The sequence below is a fragment of the Lissotriton helveticus genome, chromosome 4_1, assembly GCF_964261635.1.
Source record: "Lissotriton helveticus chromosome 4_1, aLisHel1.1, whole genome shotgun sequence".
Classification (NCBI taxonomy): Eukaryota; Metazoa; Chordata; class Amphibia; order Caudata; family Salamandridae; genus Lissotriton; species Lissotriton helveticus.
In genome coordinates this window covers 1727801463-1727813789 of record NC_136063.1, presented here as the reverse complement: position 1 = coordinate 1727813789, position 12327 = coordinate 1727801463, and the positions used below count along the sequence as shown (strand labels likewise).

Here is a 12327-nt window from a genome sequence, read left to right as displayed (position 1 = left end):
CATAAATTTGGACTGCGAGATTTATGCGAAGGCTCTAGCTTACAGATTAAACGCCGTTTTACTGTCCTTAATCAATAACTCACAGGTGGGGTTCCTCAAACACCGTCTATCTAATGACAACACGAGACTCCTGTGTCATGTGCTGGAGAAATCGAAAATCTCAAATGCCCCCGCAGTAGCGATCACCCTGGACGCGGAAAAGGCATTTGATAGGGTGTAGTGGCCATTTCTGCGCCAATGCATGCACATATTTAACATGGGAGAAGCATTTATTGATATGGTCATGGCATTATACGCCTCCCCTTCGGCTAGAATTGCCATTAACAGTTCGGTTTCAGAACCATTCCCCCTGAAACAAGGAACTAGACAGGGTTGTCCCTTATCTCCCGCTTTATTCCTTCTAGCGTTGGAACCTCTCCTCCGCGACATACTACAAAATATCGACATTAGTGGCATTACCTTCGGTGATAAGAATCTAAAAATCGCTGCTTACGCAGACGATATACTGATAGTTACTGAGAGACCTGATACATCTATAGCCACACTGATGGACTCTATAGAATCCTACTCTAAACATTCAGGCTACAAACTGAACCGTGATAAATCGGAAGTCAAACCTCTCAACATTTTCACTAATAAGAATTCATTAGGCACATCTGGTTTGGTCTGGCAAAAAAACTACATCAAGTATTTAGGAATAGAATTTGGCAATTCCATTATCGAGACCTTACAACACAACGAAACCCTGACTCTTAGCAAAATAAAAACTCTCCTGAACGGCTGGTCACCCCGCTTCATCACTTGGTGGGGCAGGCTCAAGACGATCAGGAGGATGATCACACCGCTAGTAAATTACCTAAGCACCATGCTCCCCTTGATGCTGTCCCAAGAGTTGCATAATACATTGGATAAAATTATTAACAATTTCATCTGGAAAGGAAAAAAAGCGCGTATCAGTCTTCAGAAACTGAGATTAGATAAATCCATTGGTGGAGTCAACCTTCCAGACTTTAAGAGATATCAAATAGCTTTTTTGGCGAAACAAGGATCTTATTGGCTGTCTCCCCCAGTGGACTACTCACCGGTGTGGCTAGACATGGAAAAAGCTCTCCTTGAGGGCATCCCTCCCATCTCAGTCCTATCAATGAAGGCGAATCAGATCCCCTGTTCGAAATCCATATTTACCAACACCAAAATAGCTTTACTCAGAGTAGATAAACTGCTGGACACGTCGATAAGAGGATCTAGATGGGAAGCGATTTGGAGAAACCCCACAATTACATATAAAAGTAAACCACTATTCAATCCAGTCTGGATTAAGAAGGGGATTTTTTTCCCCCACCAACTTTACGATAACGGCTACCCTTTACCCTTTACAAGTATCCGGTCGAACTTTGGAATCGACAAGTCCGACTTCTACATATTCCTTAATGTAAAAGCAGCCATCACAAAAGCGGGTTTAGAATCCAAACAACCGGCTCTTCCAACATTCCTCTCCTCCTTAAATAAAGTAGGTCAACAGGTCTCTAGGCTATACAAATTACTGAGTCCGCAGTCCTCCAAATTGAATGTCAATACAACGCAATTCTGGTCATCATTCGCCTCATTCTCCATCTCTGAGCTGGAGTGGTCCATGGTGTGGAGATCCTGCATGAGCCGTAAAATAAGCCCTACATTATCACAAGCCAAGTTCTGGCTCATGCATAGAGTCTTCTGGACACCAGCTCGACTATACGCACACAAACTCTGCCCTGACGCATTCTGTTGGAACTGCAAGCGTGCGGAAGGGGATCTAGACCATCTCATACTCCAATGCGACTGCGTCGCAGTCTTTTGGGATAGGGTATTTGACTTCATGCACAAAGTATTTAACATCTCGCCTACCAAAGAACTTCCCTATCTTATTTTTGGATTTGCGAAGGAAACCCAAATCCCTGAAGTGGACAGGGCCCTTCTAGACCTTCTCCTCACGGCGGCTGTGAAGGTTGTCCTAAACAATTGGAAATATACCAAAAAGGCAAGTTATGCTTGCTGGTTAAACTGGGTGATTAACCTCCGAGCGGCCGATAACATCACTCTACAAAACACCCCAGGGCGACCCTCGCAAAGGAAACTTTGGAACTCACTAGATATCTACTTTAAAACCCATAAACCTCCGTGAACCGTTCCACTCTACACACTTTTCCATAGCTTCCAGATGCCCGATATATCTTGAACAGCACGTCACCCCCGACCTGAACGGTTCTACCACATCGTGGTGCACTACCTTGCCTCCTCTTCATCTTGTACAACCTTTGCTTTCTCTCTTCTGCTCTCCTCTTCTTCCCCCTATCTGGTTCTATCCTCTCTTCCCCCTCCTCTCGATCCCTATCCTCTCAGAAGGCTTCAGGGATGAATGTAGTATTGTCCTCATGACCCACCCGTATGTTGTAACACCATCGTGGGACCTTACTGATCGTGGGTCCTTCCTAATGCCTTTCTTGTCAACTTCTTTGAATATTGTATTGCATTGTACTCTTTGAATACCGTATACTCACATGCACTGATACTTTGTAGAGAGCGACTCCTGATATGTTTGCTATACAACCCTGAAATTTCCAATAAAAACTTTGGAAAAAAACCCACAGGTACGATGCCTGCAAGGTCCGCGGGCCACCAAAGAAGGCTTGCCAGGCCGCAGGCGGCCCGCGGGCCGTACTATGAGTGCCCGTGACTTAAAGTAACCTAGATATGCAACCAGTAGATAATGCTGATGCTGATGCTGTAGAATGCATTAAAGCTACTTAAAAACTGCTGCCTGCTCTTCTGATACTATTCAGTGGAGTCGGGCTGATCAGCAGCACTGTCGTCCTGGCATCCAGCCCCTCCTGAAGGTCTCACTGTGTAGATAGATGTGGGTCAAATGTCTCCTGGTTTCTCCTTGCCAGGGCCTCCTCTACTTCTTCGTCAGTGCTCGTCAATGCAAAAAGAGACAGATCCATGACCCTGTTCACCATTGATCTGGTGATCAGCGGCGTGGATGTGTATTCCATACAAGTGCACAGACAGCATGGGGAAAAGGATGGCAGTGCAGGTGACGCTTTTCCTTTGTAAAGTAATTCCTGCTGGCGTCATAGTCATGGGTTTGCTGTCTGTGCACTTGTATGGAAAACTCATCTATACAAGTGCACAGGCAGCTAACCCTGGGCTTTGATGCGTCAACTACACTGGCCTTCCCTTTCCCCATGCTGTGCACATCTTCCCACTACCACCCCATGCTCACATTCACAACACATCAAGTGCTTAGGTGAAATCCCTGCCTTCAGGCAAGGATATCACCTCGCTGGCACCAGTCTAAAAGAAAACAAAGGGTGGGGGCAGGGAGGGTCGCTGAAACCGTTCAGAGGCGGGCTTGCTCGGGCTGGTTCTGGGCCTCTCAGAAGGGGTCATAAAAATCACATTCTCAGATGCTTAACATTCAACCATGGCTCGTTCTTAGCACCTGGTGGTGTTCAGATCAAAGTAGGCGCTTTACAAGCGTAATATGCTACCATGGAAAAAATACAGAAACACAACATATGGGAAATCGTTTACACTCTCAGGGAATGAAATATTAAGTAAAACGTCAAACACAAACAGGAACTAAATCGCTTACATTAATTGCCTTTTTACATTCATTATTTAGAAATCGATCAGTGTTTATGTCAGAATAAAGGGCATGACGTTAGACCCGTTGGACCCGTTGCAATGTCCTCTGCGGCCCGGGGAGCCCAGCCCATTTAAAGTCCTGGCTGAGGGGTCACTTCAATGTGAGATGAAGATCGGCAACAAAAGGGCCCCCCCACATGCAGAGGTTTCTTGAGAAATTCCTGTTCTGGAATGGGGGCTGAGCAGGACGTTTGTGGCGGGGAAGGAGGCTCATGGTTATTATGCAGCTTGTAGTGTATCTTTTCCCTGCTAGTAGAGGTGCGTGCTTCAGTCATGCTTCTGGGCTTCAATCCTGTCTAGATCTGCGCATCCGAGCGTTTCACATTGTAAGCACCATGGATGCTTTGGTGAAGGCTTTGCAGACACGTTCGGGTGAACTCTGTACTTTTGGTGACGTCATATGTGAACACTGCGCCCCGAAGTGAACTCACCAGTTAATGTGGGTGACCAACTGACATGGTTGCAAATTCAGGATGGTACGTGTAAAAATTCAGGACAAAGGGTCAAAATTCAGGATGAAAATTCAGGACAGAAGGTCAAAATTCAGGACAAATCTTCGGAACAAAAGGTACGTTTTACAGACACATCAGAGGAAGTTGCGCGATAGTATAAAAGTAATTAAACAGACAACCACTTAAGTACAAGTCAAAATAAGTTTACATTAGGTTGAGACAATCGTGCACTTCACGGTTTTTTGGTATGCGCACAGCTTTGAGTAACTGTGCAGGTCTTTTTGAGGTATTTCATATGATCATAAGCTAGTTATATAGTTACTGCACTGGGTTAGCCAGTCTGATATTTTGTTTACAACTCATGGTCTTGAGCAGACATGTATGGTGAGAGAAGTGCTCAGGAAGATCTGCTCGGATATACTTTGTTACTAGCATCTCATATCTGAGTGCCATTGTGAGATGTAACGTGGCAAGCATAGGTGAACTAAAGGGAGGATTGCTGTGATGAACCCACTACAGGGAACGCATTATGGGTGTTTCAGCAAGTGGAACTTAAAATTTGGAATCTGACTTTGCTTATGGGGGCTTCTTAGTGAGTTGCACTAGTTGATGGAAGTCACAAAGGTGCTTTTCCCTGAAGCTTTCTTAAAGAAGGCACGGTCAATACAGTATTACATAGTTTATTTTTGACACCTGGCCTATTGTTACAAACACAATACACATCTCAAGCACAGCTTATGGCACTGTGAGGCACTACCTAAAAACTTACACCTAAAACAAAGCATGCAAACATTTACAATTACTAGTGTAACATTCAAGTAGCAGTTGGGTGTCACTCAAAATGTTGTATGCATGATGCATGGATCCCACACATAAGCACACAGCAAATACAGAATAGTAATACATAGGCAAGGAAGTAGCCAGAAAATTGAAATACCTCCCATATTGAACTAAAGCTCTCATGGTACTAAGAAAGCAAAGTAAGTCATCACAACCCACCCCAGAAGAGCTCTCTCGTCCAGGGATCTAGCCATTCATCTTTCTATCAAAGCCCTGACAACCTCAATTTCAAATGTACTTTATGTTATCTATTAAATTTTTCATCCGCCATTCATTCTGTCCTTCCATCTGTGTTCCCTTCCATATCCAAACCATTTGCAAACCTATCCAACATCTATTCTTCCATCCATCATTTCACTCAACCATTCCTCTATCCACCCTTTCACCCAATCCACCCATCTACCCATCTACCCTTTCACCAAATCCATCCTTTCCCTCATCCATCCACTCTTCCACCAATCCATCCATTCACTCATCCATCCAACCATTTACCCTTTCACCCAAGCCATCCTTTCACTCATCCACCCATCCATCCACTCCTCCATCCAACCATTTACCCTTTCACCCAAGCCATCCTTTCACTCATCCACCCATCCATCCACTCCTCCATCCAACACTTACCCTTTCACCCATCCAGCCACCCTTTCACTTATCGATCCATCATCCATCCACCCTTTCACCCAATCCATCCTCTCACTCACCCACCCACTCTTCCACTCATGAATTCCATTCACTCATCCATCCAACCATTTACCATTTCACCCAAGCCACCCTTTCACTCATACATCCACTCTTCCACCCATCCAGTGATCCATCCATCCATTCATTCACGCTTTCACTTATTAAATAATCAATCCATCCATCATTTCTCTCATTCATCCACCCATTCACTAGTCCATCATCCACCCTTACACTCATCAATCCATCCTTTTACTGATCTATCTTTCATAATTGGTGGTGTGAAGGGTGGGAACCCCCAAGACAGTGCACACATGTGCACACCACTGTTCTCTCACATCCCCTACTGCTCACCTTTCCAATCCAGGTGAACAGATCACAGAACATGAGGGGCTGCACAATACAGTGAAGACAGCTTATGTTGCATCTCATAAAATCAAGTGCTTCATCTGTAATGAACGTACCACAATCACCCTCTGGGCCCATACCTCTGGGCCCGTACCTTGGAGATGAGATTGGCAGTGTTACTCAGGGACTCTGGGGCTCGACTGTGGTATTGAAATGCAGCCTTTCGAGGTTGCAGTACAGCAGTGGAGATCGCGCTGCTCCTCCTTTACAGTACCTTGAAGGTAAACCGAGTTGATCTCCTTCATGCCCGAGTTCCTGTGCTCACACACCAGTATTGTGCATGCATGCAGGAGTGTGAGCTCTTTAAGCGCTCGTCACGATCGGCAGGATCGGCCCACACACTTAGACATAGAGCAAGTTGTTCGCAAGGCAGCTTAATTTGGAGCGGCCTTGCAAGGGGGGGTTCTTTAGTGACTGATGGCAATTTTGCATACAGAGGGATTGTGCCTCCGAGTGGCACTCAACTCTAGGACTGTTGCACGCTGTGGTGCCCCTGCCTGGGGGGCGCACTGAAGGACACACACACTGTCACTCCGTTTATATGGGAGGGGGGAACACTCTGTTGTGCTAACTTGAAATCAGGTTCTCGCAAGCAAAGCTCTCCACACACTTTGTGAAAAATATCAACTAGTTGAAGACGCATTCACGCCCCCCTGGGAATGCAGCCACGGACCCCAGGGGGGTGCACCCCACCATTTGAATACCTCTGTTTTAAGCTAAGGCGCTATAGAGGTTCCATGGTGGGAAGTATGCTTTAGCAGCTCAAACTGGCCATTGTCATTCTGTATGTGATAATCAGCCACAGACAGAATGACAATGGGCGGGAGGGGCTGCGAGGAGGAGTGTGAGGCGCCCCATCAGAGAGTTGAGGCCTCTGGCAGGGAACAGTTCTGCTCCCTGCAGAGCCCAGAATTACAGACAAACGACATCCGCAAAAGCATGGGCGTCCTCAGGGGGGGCAGGGAGGCGCACTCCAGAGGGGAGCAACCACACCTCCTTGCCCCCCCTGCAGACGCTCATGCCGAGTACCCCGAAAAAAAGTGACCCAGATTTGTGAAATTGCAACCTTTTGTGAAGCACAGCTATTTTAGGTGTCACCTAGGCCTTGCTTGCGCTGTCTCTTCGAGACATGCTGTATTCAGGTATGGACTTAAAGCTCCGCCCACTCTCTGCCCATATTTTTAATTGGCTTGTATCATCGTCCTTTGTAAATGTTGGCTTCTGAAAGAGAGTATGCAGTTCCTAACAGTCACCAAAGAAAGAGGAAGAAGAAGTTGGCTATATGTGGGACAATGGCCACTGTATGGCGGAAGGAAAAGGGGGGAATTCCTCCTTTCGGAATAAGTGCTCTCACACACCCAGCGAGCTAGATGCAATGCTTCTTCATAGGGCACCCTCCTCTTCAGGTCGGCGCTGCAATACCTGACTGGAACCCTATGAGGGGCTCTTTGGCGGAGATATTTTATTCCATGCATTTGGTGCAGTGGGTATGAGGGACCTAAAAAGTGTAGATGTGTGGAATGTAGGTCAATAGACCATGTGAGGATTAAAACAGGAATAGAAGTCCGATCAAGACAATTTTAATGAAACTGGCTTCTATCCTGATTAAAAATAACAATGTGGCGTATCCCTGTTGTAATGCTACAGGATATTACACACTAAGATGTGGTCGACATGTTTCTTGCCATCGTGTCAAGTTGACGGCAATTCTTCAGGACCAAAACAATATTTCTACACTGTTGGTGGTTGTCTAGTTAAGTAACAATGAGGAACCACAAACGGCACCCTAAGTGTGGTACCTGTAAACTTGTTCAGCCAACCTGGTAAGACAAAACACAGTGGTTAGGCGGAAGTGGACGCTGTAAAATCTCAAAATTCCAGTCCACTGCCGAATTTCATCCTACTCTGTGCATATGATATTACAATGGTGAGACAATAATGGTGTCTAAAAAAACATGCATAAGGCACTTGTGAAATGCTCGTGCAAAGAGACGGCGAGGAGAAATGGGTAAAAACAGTTGTTAAGGAGCCCGGACTCCTATGGTAGCTAGAGAAATAGAGAACTCACCCCACTTGGGTTACTGACTCAAAACATCGACCCCTGGCATGTAAAGACACCTTGTCGTATAGTGTCCTAAAGGAGGTGGGAGTACAAGGGGTACATAAACAGAGGAAGTAATTGGATCACAATCCCTCATCCATGGATGTGGTTGTCAGGCTGAATTGCGGATACAAAACGGGCTGCCCCAACGGTATCCATGAATGCGACACACAAACCAAGGATGTGATATTTTCTCACTGTCCTCAGCGTAGTGACAAACTGCACTTAAATACAAGCACCCATTGTCTGTGCACCGTGGGGTCTCGGTAATCACATCATCCATCTGCTAATATCACAAAGATGTCAAACCCATCATAGTCATGCCCGGTGTGTCCATTATCTTGTGGTTCAACAGACAAAACACACCCAAAAGAGGGATTCCAGGATTAAAGAATGTGTGTACTCTGAGCAGGCATAAATACTCATGTGCTCTCACCGCAAGACCGTTGGTGGACCTACCCCAAATACTGCCGGGAGGTAACCGCCATCCTACTTGTTGCTCAGTTATGTTCCCGGCCGTTGGAAGTGAAGGGGCGTGGCTATACCGCGGGACGGGCTGGTGCACTATAGCGTCAGCTCACTTCGTTGCGTTCTGCATGACCTCCATGTTGGTGGTCTAAACTAAAGTAACACATGTATGTTCTCGTGGTCAATATTAATTCTTGGGCAGTTTCACATAAGCACTTTTTCCACACACAAAACACAAATTTAGTACTATGGTTAATTTATCATATACCGCTTTTCTTATTGCCTCCTCAATTAAGAAAATGTGTTGGCAATCACTTTCACCCACAAATATTTTGTCATAATAAGTGGACGAGTGTCTAATACATACCTTTCCTTTTTGCTGGAAGTCTAAAGCTATTGGACCAGAACCTCCCTTTCCCTATGATCGAATTCTTCCTGTGTCCATGGGATAACCTTATGCTTTGGGTCCAGTCTAAATAAGGTCTGTCTATGTCGATCTTCTATCTGATCCACAAATTTCTTTTCTATGTCAGTTAACTTGAAAGTTAAATTGTGTCTATGAGCATATGATGTATCTAAAGTAATAGTAGGCACAAAATATGTAGACATCCTCTCTACACCCTTATAGTAATCATACTTATTCATGTACTTCAGGACGGGAACTTCTGGGAGTACCACATCATAATTTGAGAAATAGTACTCAAAATGAGCCTTACCATAAAACATGCTCAGCAACACACTACATGTGATGCCATAAGTCAACAGTAAGTGATGATATTGGATGCCCTCTTCTACTGATGCTGGTAATTGCATAAACACATAACAATCTTTCGCTTCCATTGTATCCACATATTCATAAAACCAACAAGCATATGCATTCAGCGTGAAATCTCCTTTTGACAAATCTACGTCTAGCATCTGACTAGTTTCTTTAATCAGGTCTCTACCCTTGGCAGATGCACCCTCTCCTACGTCTACGGGAGATGGGGTAGATGTCATTTCATTCTTTTCAGCATCGTGAGACTCAACCAAAGACGTAACAATCACCACAGCTATGACAATAAGCGCCACAACAATAAGGGTACCAATTATGAATTTCTGCTTGCGTCGTGACTTCTCAGACTACATTTTGAATCACTGTTTTGATTTGTACCATAACTGAATTCGACAAAGTCTCTGTTCTGCTTTACCTTGCTCAATTCGGTTATTACAATATCTTTTTATTTTTATTTTTCCATTTGATTTTGGCAATGTTTAGTTCAACAATACTAAGCCAATTGAAGAGACGTAGCCAACCAAAACCCTCAATTCTTCTTTCTATCGAAAGTGTCAAGACTCCGAGGTTGCAGATAGGGTTAATAGCACATGGAAGGATCAAGAATAGCAAGTCCCATGCTATCAAGAACACCTGGTCTGAGCTAACTCGAAAATGTCTCCTGAAAAGGTCACCAGGATCGAGTTACAGTGAACGTTCTAGTGCCCAGCAGAGAACGCGGCAGAGTCCAAAGGCTCGCGCTGTCTGAGAACTGCGCACTTCACCAAGGATTCGACCGTGTTAGGAAGTGTAGTCAGGAGTGTCTTCGTTAATTAATAGTTTCGTTTTCAGTCAGAGAGTCCATAGCCACAGAATTTGTTAGGAAATAATATCGGAGCATTAAGCAGCATTTCTAGCCGTCGCGAAGAAGAGTAAACAAACGGAGAACGTGGAGAGCGGCAGGTCTCCGTTTCTGTGAGGCAATCCTTACAGCGTTGAAGGAGACGCTGCTGCGCTGTCATCGGAGCTCCTGGAAGTAAAAGAAGAAAAGACGAGAGCTAAGTGTCAAAAGATAATTTATGCTAGAGAACGAAAGTACTAATGTTTAATTGAGAATAAATACTTACAAAGTCAAAAACTATAGTCCAGTCAGTCAGAATAGCACGAGTGAAGTCAGGACCCTAAAAAAGAGAAGAAGTATCAGTATATATGACAGAAATACAAACGAGAACTGTAAATAGTTATTTGAACAAGGAACAATACTTACCAAGGAAAATAAGCAACGTTCTTGTCATCCAGCTTAAAAAGTATAAAAGCAGAAGAGGCAGGACCTGAAAAGATAATAAGAGAAGTTACAGAGGAACAAAAACCAATAGGAAAAGACACAAAAACACAGTAAGTGAATTCCAGATAGAAAATTAATAAACAGAGAGTCATTAAGCGAGCAAGGTGTTAATCAACCAATGTAAATATCTTACAGGTGTGCTAGAGAGGAAATACTGCGAGAAAAGGCAGAGAGCAAGGGAAATTTAAGGAAGAGAATAACAGAAAATAGAAAAGTAAGTGAGACTAACGAAGAGAGGAGGTTAAAAAATAATTAGAAGGTTAACAGTGATTAAAAGGGTATTTTCTAATTACAGGAGAGAGTCTCATCCTAGAATAACAGCACACAACATAAGAACACCAATAGAATACAGAAGAGAAGCTGAGTTCTGGAAGTCGTAGGGTAAGGAAGTGAGACAGAGAGAGTTTAAGGAGGGAGAACAGGATAGAGTAGAAGTAAATACATGTTGATGTAATTCTTGCCCGCAGGTTTCAGCAACAGTAGAAGTCTGCAGGACGGACTGAAGAAGAAACCAACCAGAACAGTCTCTTCTCGCTTTTGTTATTTTATCCACTTTCCCCCTTCCCCCATGATGGCCTCTTTTGAGACTTGTCACACCAAGCTCTAAGTTGCTGTCGGGTGGATTTGGGAACTAGCATCTCTGTTCCTGTGTAGTAATAAACAGTAATTAAGGTTCTGACAGAGTGAAGTGCCCAAGTTGCATTTTACACCCGAACAGAGATGGCAGAAGGAATAGACATACAAGGGTTAGGAACTATATTAGATACCATACAAAAAGAGTGGTATGCAGTCCGAGAGGAGAACCAGAGCCTAAGAATGGAAGTAGTTAAATCTAGAAAAGAAACCGCAGAATTGGCACAAAGACTTAGACAACCTTTGGGTTCGGGGTCGGGCACTCAAGCTTCAATATCTGAGGGGGCTAATAGAATGACTACTCAGGTAATTCACTCCCTGTCGCCCGTCATTCCCTTGGCGGCTCCAGAGCATTTTAGCAGGGATCCACAGAAGGCTCAGATATTCATTACACAGTGTTCATTGTATTTTATGTGCCGCCCTTCCATTTTTCCAGATGCGCAATCTCGAGTCGCCTTTGTGTTGTCATACCTAAGTGGGGATGCAGCCTCTTGGTCTTTGCTTTGATTACAAAAAAGGATCCAATACTGCAAAATTATGAGAACTTCAAGGAAGAGTTTCTTCGAATATTCGACAGAAGGCGGATATCCCAAGCTGTCGACAATGAGTTGCTTGACCTGAAATAGGGGAATCGTGATGTGGTCTCTTATTTGGCTCAATTCAATAAGCTTGTGGGGGAAACCAACTGGCCAGAGAGTAAGAGAGCAGCGGTATTCTATCGTGGATTGAAGGATGATTTAAAAGATGTGTTGGCTGGAATACCTAACAGGCCCACGGAAATCTCTGCCTTGGTAGACTTGGTTTTGGAAATCGATTTCCGTCAAGGAGAAAGAAAAGGTGAAAAGAAAAAAGAATTCAGATCGGTAGTTCCAAGATTTGATCGAGTCAGATCTGAAGGAGGACGAAGTTATGAAGGACAACAGGGTATCAAACCTATGTAGATTGGAACAATTCGGGGTCC

The 12327-nt window shown here is 44.4% G+C and overlaps 1 protein-coding gene across 1 annotated transcript in view; it reads right to left on the bottom strand.

The window, feature by feature from the left end:
- SLC25A53 (solute carrier family 25 member 53) overlaps positions 1-12327 on the bottom strand; it is a 209849-nt gene that overhangs the window by 146045 nt on the left and 51477 nt on the right. The gene's annotated exons all lie outside the window — the stretch shown is intronic.